Here is a 14,199-nt window from a genome sequence, read left to right as displayed (position 1 = left end):
CCACGCCTGGCCAAGTGCGGATTGGCACACGTTTAAGTAAAGTATGGAGAGCTCTCAGACATGCAGGTTTCCTTCCTATGTTTTTTTTCATCATTAAATCAAGTGATATTTGATTGCTTTAACCACAAATGACTCCGAAAATTTAGAGGTCCCCGAGATCCAACCCCGACCTCCTGAATAGAAGACGGATGTCTTAATTACTACTCCATCACCGCATAAAGAAATATTTACATGCTAGAAAAAGAATACCGAGTCATATAGGTACCACAAATTAGTAAAAATAGCCACTAAAAAGCTTTCTCAGGATAATCAAGTGAAAATTAAGGAGATGGCGAGTAAAATTTGGAAAATGAGACAAAATGAACGACTCAATCGGGTCATTGGGTGAAAATAGAAATATAATTGATATATGAAAATCTAATTCGGCGCAGGGGTTCAGGCTCGCAAGGTGTCGACTGTCGGGTCGGGCGGGGCGCGGCACTGCTGAGCGGCGGACGCGGACCCCAAGCCCGCACTGTTTCGTCAATCGCCTCCGTGGTTGCACGTCTTGCGACCCCGAAGCACTCGCGCGCGAAGAGTAGTATGTAACTATCACCCTAACAGTACAGAACAAACGTCAAACTGTTGTCAACTCTCTTAAAAGTTTTTCGACGGAAAGGCGGTGGGTCCGAAGAGCAGCCCAGCACTTCGGGTAAGTCTTCCAAATTTTTAACTCTGAGCGCGTAAAAGTTTGTGTCTACGCCGTCGACGAGACGGGCGCAACGCCGCAACAGGTAGGGCGATATCGAGCGGAGATACGTTCACTTTTACTTTTCGTTAAAGCGGCCGTAGTCCTGACCCGTCCTATGTATATCCGCCATTTTATCGCTGAGCCACCGCTGTGCGGATAAACATTCCCGCACCGACTAACTGTTGCGCTCATCGGAAGTTTCGGCTCAATATTTGCTGAAAAAGGTAAGCTCACGCTCGTTGATTTATACACGGGAATTTAAAATTTTCAGAATCATTAAGGGTTTATTAATAAAATTCCAAACGCTGCGTGGATTTTCTGAATAATGCATATTTCACGTTATATTATTTGCTGGCGAAATACTTGTTAATATACTTTTAATATTTTGAAACAATGCAATTTGTTTTACTTAACATATAAATCAGATATCTGTTTGTTTTACTCGTATATTGCAAATATATGTGTATAATCATATCAGAAAAAATATATTATTGAAAAATTTCATTTATGTTGGAAACCCCATGGAAGGCCCTAAAAATTATGACGCTTTGTATTGGATCCTTTGGATCAAAATGTCATATGTCGTTATTAAGTTTATTTGATGAAAAATCAGCTCTTAACACCATCCCTTAAGATGCCCAGCAGACAAATTTTTCTTTATTTTCTATCTCGTCAATTTTTCAGTTGCTTAATGAAGTATAGTCCACAACAGGTTGAGATGCCAATCAGGGTATGAGGCGTGGGGACGACCCCCACACCCGCACGTCACCCGCGCTCGCCCGCACGGTGTAAGCGCGGGGGCTGTGCAAGTACGCCTCGCCGATTGGCATTTCAACCTGTCGCGTACTATAGTTTTATTACCAAACCAACAGACATTATATAAAAGTGACAAATTTTAAATTTATATAATGCATACATTTTGAGAAAATACTCGCCATTTTAGCTCTACAAGTTAACTGTCATGTCAAAAGTACGATTAAAATTAAAACCATGAAATTAGGAAGTCCCTATTATGGTTGTTGTGGAAACCTCTGTGGCAGCGATCTTAGGCGCTAGGGTTTAGGCGTACGTTGATGAGTCAGGATTTTTCTTTAACGCACTATGGTTGCGTGACTCTACAAAGATTGTACGTCTGGATGTCACATTAATTAACGAGCGAAATGCGTGTATGATTTGAAATGAAATTAAGTAATTTAGTTATATGCGAGTGTTGTGATAGCCTATTGGTTAGGATATCCGCCTTCTAATCGGAGGTCGGGGGTTCGATCCCGGGTAAGCACCTCTAATTTTTCGGAGTTATGTGCGTTTTAATTAATTATTTAATATGACTTGCTTTAACGGTGAAGAAAAACATCGTGACGAAACCTGCATGCCGGAGAGTTCTCTATAATGTTCTCAAAGGTGTGTGAAGTCTACCAATCCACAAATGGCCAGCGTGGTAGACTATGGCTAAACCCCTTCTCACTCTGAGAGGAGACCCGTGCTGTGTAGTGAGCCGGCGATGGGTTGATCATGATGATGATAATTTAGTTGGGATCTCACTCGTATGTATCATAATGTAATCTAATTGTACCTATTGCTTTTAACAATGACCCTTTGAAGAACGTCACATTACAGTCTGCAGCGAATTCAGTATTTCAGCACAAAAGCCAGTTCTATAATATGCACGCCTCTCTGTGTGAAAGGCTTCATACATTATAATATAAGCACTAGTAGGTATAACAAATAGGTATAGTAAAGCTTTACACAATTAATTTGTTGGCCACGTTATACGTGCAACAGCAACGTATCAAATTGCTCTGTTATTCCTTATCATCTGCCATTGTAACAACACCTCATACATTGTTTAAAATAATTGATACTATTATTAACTTGTATCAAGCACTCCGTTAAAATCGTTCATCAGCTCTCGGACCACTTATTTTTAATTCGTGCCTAACCTGACCCGTGATGGAGCTACCATGTAGTCTGGGCTTTATCGACAGGAACATTTTAATTAAAAAGAGGACCATTATGCTACGTGAAATTTTGAAATTTTCGCAAATATTGTTTCTCTTCAATTTCGTTAATGAAGATCGTCGATGCCTATATTGACAAAGTTTACCCGAAAAATATTTTTGAACAAATTTTTTGTGTTTTGTTGCTGTAAAGCCTTTCCACGGAGTTTTTCCTCAAAACCGCAAATGTCCTAAATTGAACTTTTATTATTTTACAAGCTGTTGCCCGCGACTTCATCCGCGTGGATTTAGGTTTTTTAAAATCCCGTGGTATTTATTTTCCCGTCTTTTATTTTTCGGGATAAAAAGTAGGCTATGTCACTGTCCAGGTCTTTAACTATACCCATGCTAAAAATCACCTCAATTGGTTGCTCCGTTGCGGCGTGATTGAAGGACAAACCAACAAACCAATAAACCAACAAACCAATAAACCTACAAACCAACAAACAAACACACTTTTGCATTTATAATATGGGTAACCTTGAAAATAAAATAAAGGAACTTGAGTCATTTCCAACAATATTAAAACTCATACCCTGATACCTTTTATGAAAGCTTTTGGGGGACAATTTAATTCATGTTATGGCGGCCAAGTCAAAATCGAACGTGAACATGATGTTTTACCACTTTTTATATAACATATTACACTCAAAGACCGGAAACGCTGAGCGAAAAAATAACTCGTTGTGTCAATCGCAGTTAAAGGCCACGAAAGCCCACATTGCGAAATTTTTGTCGTGGCTATCATGCTATACGACCACTAAACGTTGTGGCAATGAAGTCAAAGTCAAATAATTTATTCAAAATAGGTAAATTTGTACACTTTTTGATAGTCAATTGCTGGATTTGAAAGATAATGTAGTGGTGATAATTCACTGCGTAAACTTGAAACTAATGCTAGGAGAAAAGCTACGACGCGCTCTGAGCACTCGTTAGTGTAACTGTCACAGTCAACTAGCTTTATTAGACGTTCAATAAAAAATAAAATGTGACAAAAAAAGGAGGAGAGGGAGGTTAAGGGGGGAGGGAAGAGAGTGGAGGGGGAGAGTATGATTATTATTATTATTATTTATTTATTACTATTATTTAATTAGAACGGGCATAAAGCCCAATTACACTAATTAAATTATTAACTAACACAAACATACTTACAAAAAATTTAAATTGAATTAAGTTAAAATTACAATCTGATTACAAAATGATGAATATCAAAGATCAAGACCTGGCATGGCCAAATGACAACCCTCCACCTCCCATGGCCCCACTAACCTCTCGGTTATATAGGTCGAATCGCGGGAGGGCGCCCGTTCGGTACTTGCTCTTGGCATTTTCCCGGCGCGGCGTGCCTTCTTGACTCCCCTACAAATTATTTTGTCTCCACCTTGTCCCGTATGCTCACTCTCCCCCCTTGGGGGCTAGACGTCACTAGCACAGCTGAGATCCCCGCTGCTGCTCCTCCGTGGTGCCGGCCTGGCACCTGTACGCTCCGAGCTGCGCCGCCTCTTATGCCTGGCGTGGCCAAATTAAATCGGCTACGCCAGGCTCGCTCCGTTGCCCCTTCATTCAGCTCACCTACTCGACCTTTGTTTCACCACGGCTCCACTCGGCCTTGTAGGCTCATTACATTCAGAATCTCTTTCATAAGCTTCTGGCTTTGCGTTTTACAAAAACACTCTAGGGGTAGGACAGACAAAACTGTGTGGAGTCGGGGTGTTCAGATTTCGTTCTAGTTTTTATGTTCAGAACGCGTTGTGACTTTTTGATTGCTAAAACGCGGTGTGGTCGTATAGCATGATAGCCTCGACACAAATCACGCTATGTGGTCTTTTTGCGAATGCCACAACGCGTTGTGAGCTTTTCGTAAGAGCCATAACACGAATTTCAGGTCGAGGCCTTTCTGTGATTGCGTAAACGCGTTGTGGTCGTATAGCATGATAGCCACGACACAAATCACGCAATTTTTCACAAATTACGCCGGTTTGACTGTACGCACTGGTTTGACCTCTGAATCACTGACCACTAGTCCACTAATAATACAAGTACCTACGCTGTATCTGCGAATTTTGACCAGTTTTTGAAGCAACTTGATTTTCGCCTTTTTGGTGCAGAGAAGTGAGCGTCATCTGAGAGTGTCAGAACAAGGTCGGAAATGGTCGGAACTAAATGTTAGTGATGAGATATCAGTCAACATAGTATAAACACGAAGACCAAATTGACACAACGTGTCCATTTTAATTTCCGGTACAAAAAAAAGACATTTTGTATGGCACAAAATTTCAGCGTGTAGAATATGTTTAATTTAGCGAGTTGAATGCAGTCATAAGAGAGATCAATTCCAGGTAGCATTTTAGTTGAAATAAAACACGGCCTCTACTTCATAATCATCATGATCAACCCATCGCCAGCTCACTACAAAGCACGGGTCTCCTCTCAGAGTGAGAAGGGTTTGGTCATAGTCTACCACGCTGGCCATGTGCGGATTGGTAGTCTTCACACACCTTTGAGAACATTATGGAGAACTCTCAGGCATGCAGGTTTCCTCACGATGTTTTCCTTCACCGATAAAGCAAGTGATATTTAATTACTTAAAACGCACATAACTTCGAAAAGTTAGAGGTGCGTGGCCGGGATCGAACCCCCGACCTCCGATTAAAAGGCGAACGTCCTAACCCACCTTAGCAATAAATAAGTCTGGAACGTTACGGACGTGTGTTCTCTATGTGAGTAGAATTTCACATAAGCGCCTTTTCTTGCTTTATGAAATACGCCCAGTAGGTTTTGATAAGCACCTTATCCAACAAGGCTTTAGCTAGGTTTTTACTTCGAGGAGGAGTTAGAAGTTGAATCCTGGATGAGAAATGCAATTTGGAACCCTCGTAGCTTTAGTTTTTAAGTTCGCGTAAAAATTATCACCACTATATCATCTTACAAATGCAACTGACTTTCAAAAAGTGTAATTTATTACCTATTATGAACAAACCATTTCATTTGATTTGAAGAAATGTTTACTTTTAACGGAATACTGTGAGTTAATCATTTGCTAATCAAAGTTATCCGATATATTTCAATGTAAATGCCATTTTATTTGTCGACATTTCAACCCAATTGCTCGGGTCGTGGTCATGACGGGACTGCGGTGCTGCGAGAGTTGAAGTTTGAGCTATCAAGGGCAATAGCGAACTACCCTCTTTCTTGTTCTTTTCGCTGGAACTTCACGATCTGTATATGAGGAAATCCTTGCTAGTTGCTAGAGAGTGATGCCAATCCAACAAGACTGGAGAGAGATCAAGACCAGAACCGCTTTGCGTGCTTTCCGAGGCGCGAGAATGTAACAACGCTAACTTCGCAACTTCAAGCTTCTACTAAGAATTCCTTGATAGAAAAACCTTCTTTTTTAGAAACAGAAGTCTCATGATCTATGGTGAATAAACTTGCCACTTGACCAACCAGGCAGCTTCAGTACCTATTGAAAATGCAAGTAACATAGTTCAAAGAAATGCTGATAACGTCAGCAAATTTCAGCACTAACGTAACGTACGCATAAGGTGATGCCAAAGGATAAGAATTATTACTTTCTAAATTCATGGGTGATGCATACCAAAAGATGGCCATCGCATTTACAGTGCGACAAGACTATCTTGGCGCGCGGTGAAAATCGGAACTAACGTTGCCGTCATGTGTCCCCTTTGTTCTTGTTTGAATATTCTAAGCCTTTGTCCTCCAACAACGCCCCCCTGTTAATGTCATTCAAGTGCCAAGAAAGCCTTGTCGCACTGTATACTCGTATAAGTAACTTCCGTACTCCCACGTGTAAAATTGTTTGACCATTGAGGTTGAATTCGAAAAAATTGAGAGAGAAAATTTAAATGACTTTGTTTACTTAGTCGTGTAAACTGTTTCCACGAACACCATACATAATCTGTGTATTTTGGCTAAATGGCTAAATTGGTAAATGGCTTGAAATGAAGTAAATATACAACTATTTACGGTCGAAGCACTGGGAAAATATTGCAGTGGATTCACATTTATCTATAACGCTCGTGTACTATAAAAAGCTGAATGAATGGAAATGGATGCTGATGATTATGGCAGCGGGATAGTACCACTGCAATCCAGACCATCAAACGGGTGTTCACTACCTTGCAAGCTCCTGTAACCGCCAGAACAACTCAAAATTGAGCGAACCAAATTTTTCACGGTTTTGGAACCAAATAAATTAGTACCATCTCTTAAATACTAATGAACGACCCGTTTGAAATGCAGACGTCACTGAGGTTGCATTGGTGCTAAAGCACCAATGAGTTGGTGCCATTTTGTTTGTTCAATGGCCCTGTCCATACGAAGTAATACATAAGTCAATGGTTAGCGACGATGACGACGATGTTTTAAATGAATTGAGCATTACCAGACTTGATAACACCATCCCGCACCACGGTAATCCCAACGCCCATTGCACGAGAGTCCTAGAATCGAAATTCAACCACGGCTCTGAGGCTCTAAGCCAAGATTTTTTTTAAAGGATATTAGCCATGCTAATCATGAATAATATTCCCGTTTTCCCTCCAACTAAGCGTAAAGCTTGTGCTAGGCGTAGGTACGACAATAGTGCAACGGGTGAGGTTTGAACTGCCAACCTTTCGGATTTCAGTCCGCGCCTTAACCATTGAGCTATTGAGGCTCTAATGGTGGCAGAGCTTAGCCAACAAACGTTTTAAACAGGCGAAGCGTTCTTTCCTATGCCATACTTGGGCACTAAGCCATACCTCTAGTCCTGTACCCCCATCATGGCCTACGTCAAATGGAGAAGATCTTGCTACTAAATGCTGAGATAAAACTTGGATAATAGCATAATCAGCTATATCTACATATATAAAAGGAAAAGGTGACTGACTGGTTGACTGACTGTCTGATCTATCAACGCACAGCTCAAACTACTGGACGGATCGAGCTGAAATTTAACATACAGACAGCTACTATGACGTAGACATTTACTAAGAAAGGAATTTTGAAATTCAACCACTAAGGGGGTGAAATAGGGGTTTGAAATTCGTATAGTTCACGTGGATAAAGTTGTGGGCATAAGCTAGTCTATCTATAATATAAAAATGAATCACTAAATCTGTTGCTCATCGCAAATCTCGAGAACAGCTGAACCGATTTCGCTAATTCTTTTTTTACAATATTCCTTGAAGTACGAGGATGGTTCTTACGGAGAGAACAATTTAAAAAATTTGAATCGACTATTAGGCGGAACGAAGTTCGCCAGGGCAGCTAGTAGTTAACAAAAATCGAAATTCAAATCAAATTAAAATGTTCGAATTTCAAATAATTATTTTAGTTGACATTGGTAATGGACTAAGAGCCGGTGAGGGCCAGATCCTCTTTATTTTATAAAAGCTGGACACAGAGAACAACGATCAGTGACTTTGTAGTTTATTGGCTTTGGCAGATAACGGGTAAGAAAGTTGTAAAAAAATCTCGTTGAACTAGAAACCTTTCTTTTACTTATTTTTAACTCCTGACGCAAAAGGAGGAGTCTGAGCCCTTTGTCTGTTATAATAAATGTCTGTGGTATTTATTATACCTAGCACTTAATGGATGGGCAGATTTCATTGTAAGTTTATTGTGAAGAGAACTTCTCTTGGCTTCGAAGGGTTCTTAGTCATAATATCAGATCTTTTTCTATTCAATTAGTTTTTTTTTTTAGATTTGTATTATATTTAAGCATAGAGATAGTCATTCATCTAAGTATTTTAGCAAAAGATTCTATGGTTTAGAAAAAAAAATTTAGAACTCTCAGTCTTTCAATTTCGCGGACTTCTTAACTCCTCGCCTTTTTACAACACACAATAATTTAAAACTGAAAATGCATATTATAAGAGTTACGAATTGTATATTTTTACAAATTCCCGAACATTTTACGGATTTAAAAAATCTATAAGAATTCTAAAAGAAAGAACCGTCGATTAAAGGATTCCAGTTTATGAAAAATGGAATGTTTCAGCGAGATATTCATTGATTTTGATGTTTTAAAGAACAACAATTCCATAATCGAATAACTGCTGTATTGGATGATCAAGAACCATCAACTTTAACAATGCCTCTCCCATTTTTGGAATTCTAACTTGTTTGTATTAAATATTAATATTTCTGATTAATAATTAATATCATTGACGATTAGCGTAAGGGTCTACCGAAATCAATATTTTTCTTTCTTTACTTGTGCTATAAGACATTGCTACCTGCCAAATGCATATTCTAGGTCAACGGGAAGTACCCTATCATAATTATCATCATCATCATCATCAACTGATAGACGTCCACTGCTGGATATAGGTCTCTTGTAGGGACTTCCACACGCAATACAATAATATTATATCAAAGGTGATTTATGTTGAAGTGAAAAGTTCTTTAGGCGTTTTGGACGATTTTGGGATGAGTAAAAACCTCAAGGTCACGTTACCGACTTCCTAATGTTAATAGTACTTGGAGTGCTGATATATGTAAAGTAATGGTAGGTATAATACCTATGTGGTTTTAATCTTTTTTTTTGTTTTTTTTTTTAATGAAAATATTACAATAAAATATAAAGCTAGCCTTATCTAATTACTATACAAATCATGCCCGCGTGGAATGGTGCCAAAAATACTGGCTAAACTTTCACGCTAGACAGCCAGGCTGATCCGTTGCGCAAAAGATGAGCCAGCCCAGTCACCAGATGAGGCAATTGCGGTGAAATGTCTCGTAAATTTTTTTGCACTGAGACTCTATGGCCCCAGGGTATCCACAGCAAATGGAACAAAAATAACTGTCGATAAGCAGGCATACTTACGCCACTTGCCGTTTTCAGCTGTTTCTGCTGCGGCTCCTGGTCTTGATGCTGTCTACCTGATGTGACACGGGGCCAATGTGTCACCGCAAGTTGTGTCCCACATTAGCATCCATCCCTGTTCCCAGGGAACCAGCGTCAATCCATCAGGTATCTTGCCATCATCCTGTCTAATCCCTGCCGGCTCAATGAGCGAAGGAATATCTATGGTGGCAAGAGCTTTTTTTGATCATGTCGTTAAGAGAGCCATGCTTAAAGAGCCTACCAGAGCTCCTTTGGCAAAAGAGTCTGTGGATTTCAAATTTATTAACCTGTTTTCCACACGGACATCTGTGCTGATTGCTGATTGTACTGTGGTGTTCCCAATCTGAGACCTAGAGCCACACGAAAACTTTCGTTATCTAAAAGTTCAAAACAAATTATGAAATTTTAATTTTCGATTCCAAAATTAATTTAAAATCCAAAAAAAACTGCTCTTATTTCATAGTTTCAAGTTTTCACTTCCGTAGGCATTACCTGCTGAGTGCCAATAGGCTACTTGACTCATATCTAATTTCGTCCAATAAATGATTATTTATTATAGTATTTTGCTTAAGACAACGAAATATATCAATAACAATTATTAAAAACGCAGGATGGATATATAAATCCAATTTTAAAAAATACAGTTTTATTTTTATTTGAAATGCAGAAAACGCTGTCAGCCATGATGTGACGTCATTAAATATGTAAACAAAAAAATGTCATCCCTATGTCACGCGTGGACTAACGTAGTATCCATATATATAAAATTTAAAGTCCTGACTAACTTATATATCAACGCACAGCCTAAACATCTAAACAGCTGGTCCTAGATACATGAAATTTGGTGGGTGTGTTCTTTGTAGGTAAAGAGAAGGTATCCACTAGGAAAGGATTTTTTGAAATTCCACCCCTGAGTGGGTTAATGGGGGTTTGAAATTTATGAAGTCCACGCGGGCGAAGTCACGAGCATAAGCTAGTTTTTATATATTTCTAAAAACTCATAGTAAACGTAAAAAAATATCGTTTTCTCTTTATAAATTGAATAAGTTATAAAGTAAGACTTACAACAAAGTGATCTTTGCAAAAATAAATTTGGGTTGAAGTCGTTAGTCATATAGGATCCCTTTAAGCAAGTCTTCGCGTGTTACGTATATTTATTTCACTGGGCACTCTAATCCACAACTTTCCTGTGGTCTTTATCGATGCGTTTTTACATTCTCGGATGATACAATAACGATAATTACTATATTTTTCATGTAAACTAGTATAGAAGTCATGTTTATTACACTTTGGGAGGTTATGCTGTTGTTTACAAATGCATGACGTCAGAGCACAGATAATCTATCGGCCAAACATGGCCGACAGTGTTTTCACCTGTCTAAGAAAACATATTTTTAAATTAAAGTTTTACGGTTTTTAGGGCGCAAAAAAATATAGTGTTAATTTTTTTGATCTAATAGGACAAATATTAACCATTTAAGACCAACTTAAAAAAAGTGTCAACTAGCCTATTTCGTTTCTCGTCTATTGATATTCTCGTGACTTTTTCTCGTGTATTGATTTATCCATTTACTTTGAAACAATGTCTTAGATTTACAATATTACTAAAAACATTAATGCGATTCAAAGCCTTTGAAGATTTATTCAATAATTTATTTGTTTTCACAAAAGACATTGAGGATTTAATTTCCTTCATATTCTTTTTTCGTTTTAATATTTTACTTTCGTTTGAGTCAAAGGCGAATTTGTTTGGAGATTACTTGAGCTTCGGTATTATAGTAACCCAGTGTTAACGGGGCTATTTTTTGACTCACAAAGTTTACTAATATAATATTAAATTATTTATAGATAGAATATGGACATGATTATTTGTTTACTACTTAGTTGTTGACATGAAATTTAAAAAAATGATTTTGATTTTAAATAAGAATAATTCTGAACATTTATAAATCAACTATAGATTTATAAAATGAGAAAATTATTGACTGATAAAATAATTGTCATGATAATGAAATATTGTATGTTATAAGTTCTCTTCCTCTCATTTTCTTTTTCTTCCTCTACCCACACTAATGTAAGAAAGGAATTTTACCAAATTTCAAAAAAGGAGGTTATGTTTTCGATCCGTATGTATTATGGTATGTTCACGATTATTTCAAAGATCAATGAACTAATTTTGATAATTTTTTAGAAATAGTATGTGAGGGAAGTCGTGGCGGGTCAGTAAATTATTACAGTTCTTGCAATTCACGAAGACGAGTGAACATTACTTTGGGGTTATGTCGTATACACGGACATTACGTATGTGTACGTGCATGTCGGACCAATCAGTTGCGAGCAAGCACTCGCAAACGCACACATTTACTGTACTTTACGTTTACCGTTATGACTTAAGCATGCGTGACTTGCCTTCGTGAAATGTAAAAACTATAACTAACAACGGGTTTTCTTGTTGCGTTGCTCTGTAGTGAGCCGGTGATGAATCTTAATTAATAAAAAACTTATTAACCTTACTTATAATTTTATTAAACCTAAATAACAATATAGGCTAATATAAAATTAATTATCAGATTAACATTATGAATAGAATACCCAGAAGGGCTCTCAAGCTTATTACATACATATAGAAAGATGAAACAAGATGATAAACCAAACCCGATTATAGTATCTATTACATAATATTACATATGAAAAGACTGGTCAGAGACGACCTCCGTATATGATTTAATTTTCCTTGTAATCCTCCTACCCTTTCGGGGTTGGCGGATCATATCTCTGAGATTTCATAAAACTTGAAAGGCAATTTTATGAAGACGAAATACATTTGCAATGCACGGGGCTGCAATGGCTTGTATAGTATGGTATAATAACATTGTAAATTGTAAAATTAAAATTAAAAAGAGCAACCGCCGAGTTTCTTACTGGTTCTTCTTGGTAGGAACGGCATTCCGAACCAGTGGTAAATTAAAACTACCCGACTATTCGAAAGCGCTTGTAAAAAGTCTACTTGAATAAAAACATATTCTATTCTATTTGAAAACGTTACATCAATTCGTCTAAAACAGGCAATTAACCTGCTTGGGCTCACCATAGCTTCCTTTGTGACATACAAAATCTTTTGCTTATATTTGGGGTCCACTCGCTATCCCAAATCAACATGGACATTGACAGAAAAATTGTTGTTGGCGTCGTGAATCGATAGACACCACTGCTGGACGAGGTCTCTTGTTAGGACGTCCACACTCCACACGCTACGGTCTTGGACAACCTGAATCCAGCAACCCAGAACGATTTGGTCGTCGGTCTAAGCTGTTTAGTTTAATATATACTGTACCTTAAAAATGAAAAATCGCACAGTGCGTCTAGAGAAGTTTTCCCTTCAATAAAATGACTAACATCAATAACTATATTTTGCTCGTCAAACTGGTCTATTGTTCAATATTATACCTTTGAAGAAGATCAATTAACTGCTGAGTACCTGCGCTTATCGGATGTCGTTCGGTCGCTTAGATCGGTGAAGCCAGGATTGAATACGAAAGTATTGCTCAGCGGCAGCCAACGTGACCTAATATGAAAACCGGTCAAGTGCGAATAGTGTACAGGAAGGGTTCCGTACCATTATACAAGAAATAACACTTTAAAAATTTATTTTTTAGTTTTATGGCGGTAATTTTGAAATGTTTAGTATTTGTTGTTATAGCAGCAATAAAAATACACAGTCTCTACCTATTATGGTTCATGTCATTTCAGGTTTCTACCTATTATGATTCATTCGGAGTGTATACCACTGACAGACAAACGGACGGACGGATGGACGGGCGGACGGATGGACGGACGGACAGCAGTCTTAGTAATAGAGTCCCGTTGGCATCCTTCGGGTACGGAGCTCTAAAAATTGTAGATTTTGGTAAATCGCATTTATAGTTTTTCGAATTGAAAACTTTTTAGCATCGTTGCAGTCCTGTGTTGAAACTCGATGAAACTAAAAACCGACACTAAAAAGAGACAAACTCATAAATAGCGAGTAAAAGAGATATAGAACATTATTAAGCGTTTTGTGGTTGTGGTTATTTCATAATTTAATTACTATAGGCCTCTCGTGCACTTGTCGAATTTGAAAACTTGGAGTCTGTATAATATTATTATGCAATGTAGCAATATATATGTAGAGTAAAATAAATGCAACGAGGCTGTCGGATTTCCTCAAATCCAACAACGTGCTATCTTTCATGAAGTCAGGCTTTAAAAAAATCGTAGCAAAGCCCGCGCTTTAGGTAAAGTAAAGGTAAAGTAGTGGATGATATTTTAAATACACGACACCTAGGACAGGGCACGATGCAAATGCAATTGCAAATAGCTATTATGACGTAGGCACCCGCTAAGAAAGGAATTTTGAAAGTTCAACCCCTAGGGGGTGAAATAAGGGTTTAAAATTTGTGTAGTCCACGCGGACGAAATCGCGAGCATAAGCTAGTTAATAGATACACGTTAGCGCCGCTTATGAAATAGGTATTTCTATTTTACCGACCCAAGCCTCCCATTAATTCCGAGCTAGACATTACGCTGCAATAGAGACAACATCGTATATTAAATTTTTCAGTTTTATTATATTTTTCTCT

The 14,199-nt window shown here is 38.1% G+C and overlaps 1 protein-coding gene across 4 annotated transcripts in view; it reads left to right on the top strand.

Moving 5' to 3' along the window:
• The first annotated feature begins 552 nt into the window (after positions 1–552).
• The window catches only part of bma (SCY1-like protein bma), a 125,244-nt gene continuing 111,597 nt past the window's right edge, over positions 553–14,199 (top strand). For all 4 annotated transcript variants that reach the window (XM_069508642.1, XM_069508640.1, XM_069508643.1 and 1 more), the window contains exon 1: positions 553–691. The gene's annotated coding sequence lies outside the window, so the exon portion shown is untranslated. The remainder of the gene's footprint in view (positions 692–14,199) is intronic.

This window comes from Maniola hyperantus, chromosome Z (assembly GCF_902806685.2).
Source record: "Maniola hyperantus chromosome Z, iAphHyp1.2, whole genome shotgun sequence".
Lineage (NCBI taxonomy): Eukaryota > Metazoa > Arthropoda > Insecta > Lepidoptera > Nymphalidae > Maniola > Maniola hyperantus.
Note: the sequence above shows the minus strand (reverse complement) of the source record. Positions and strands in the feature narration are given on the sequence as shown.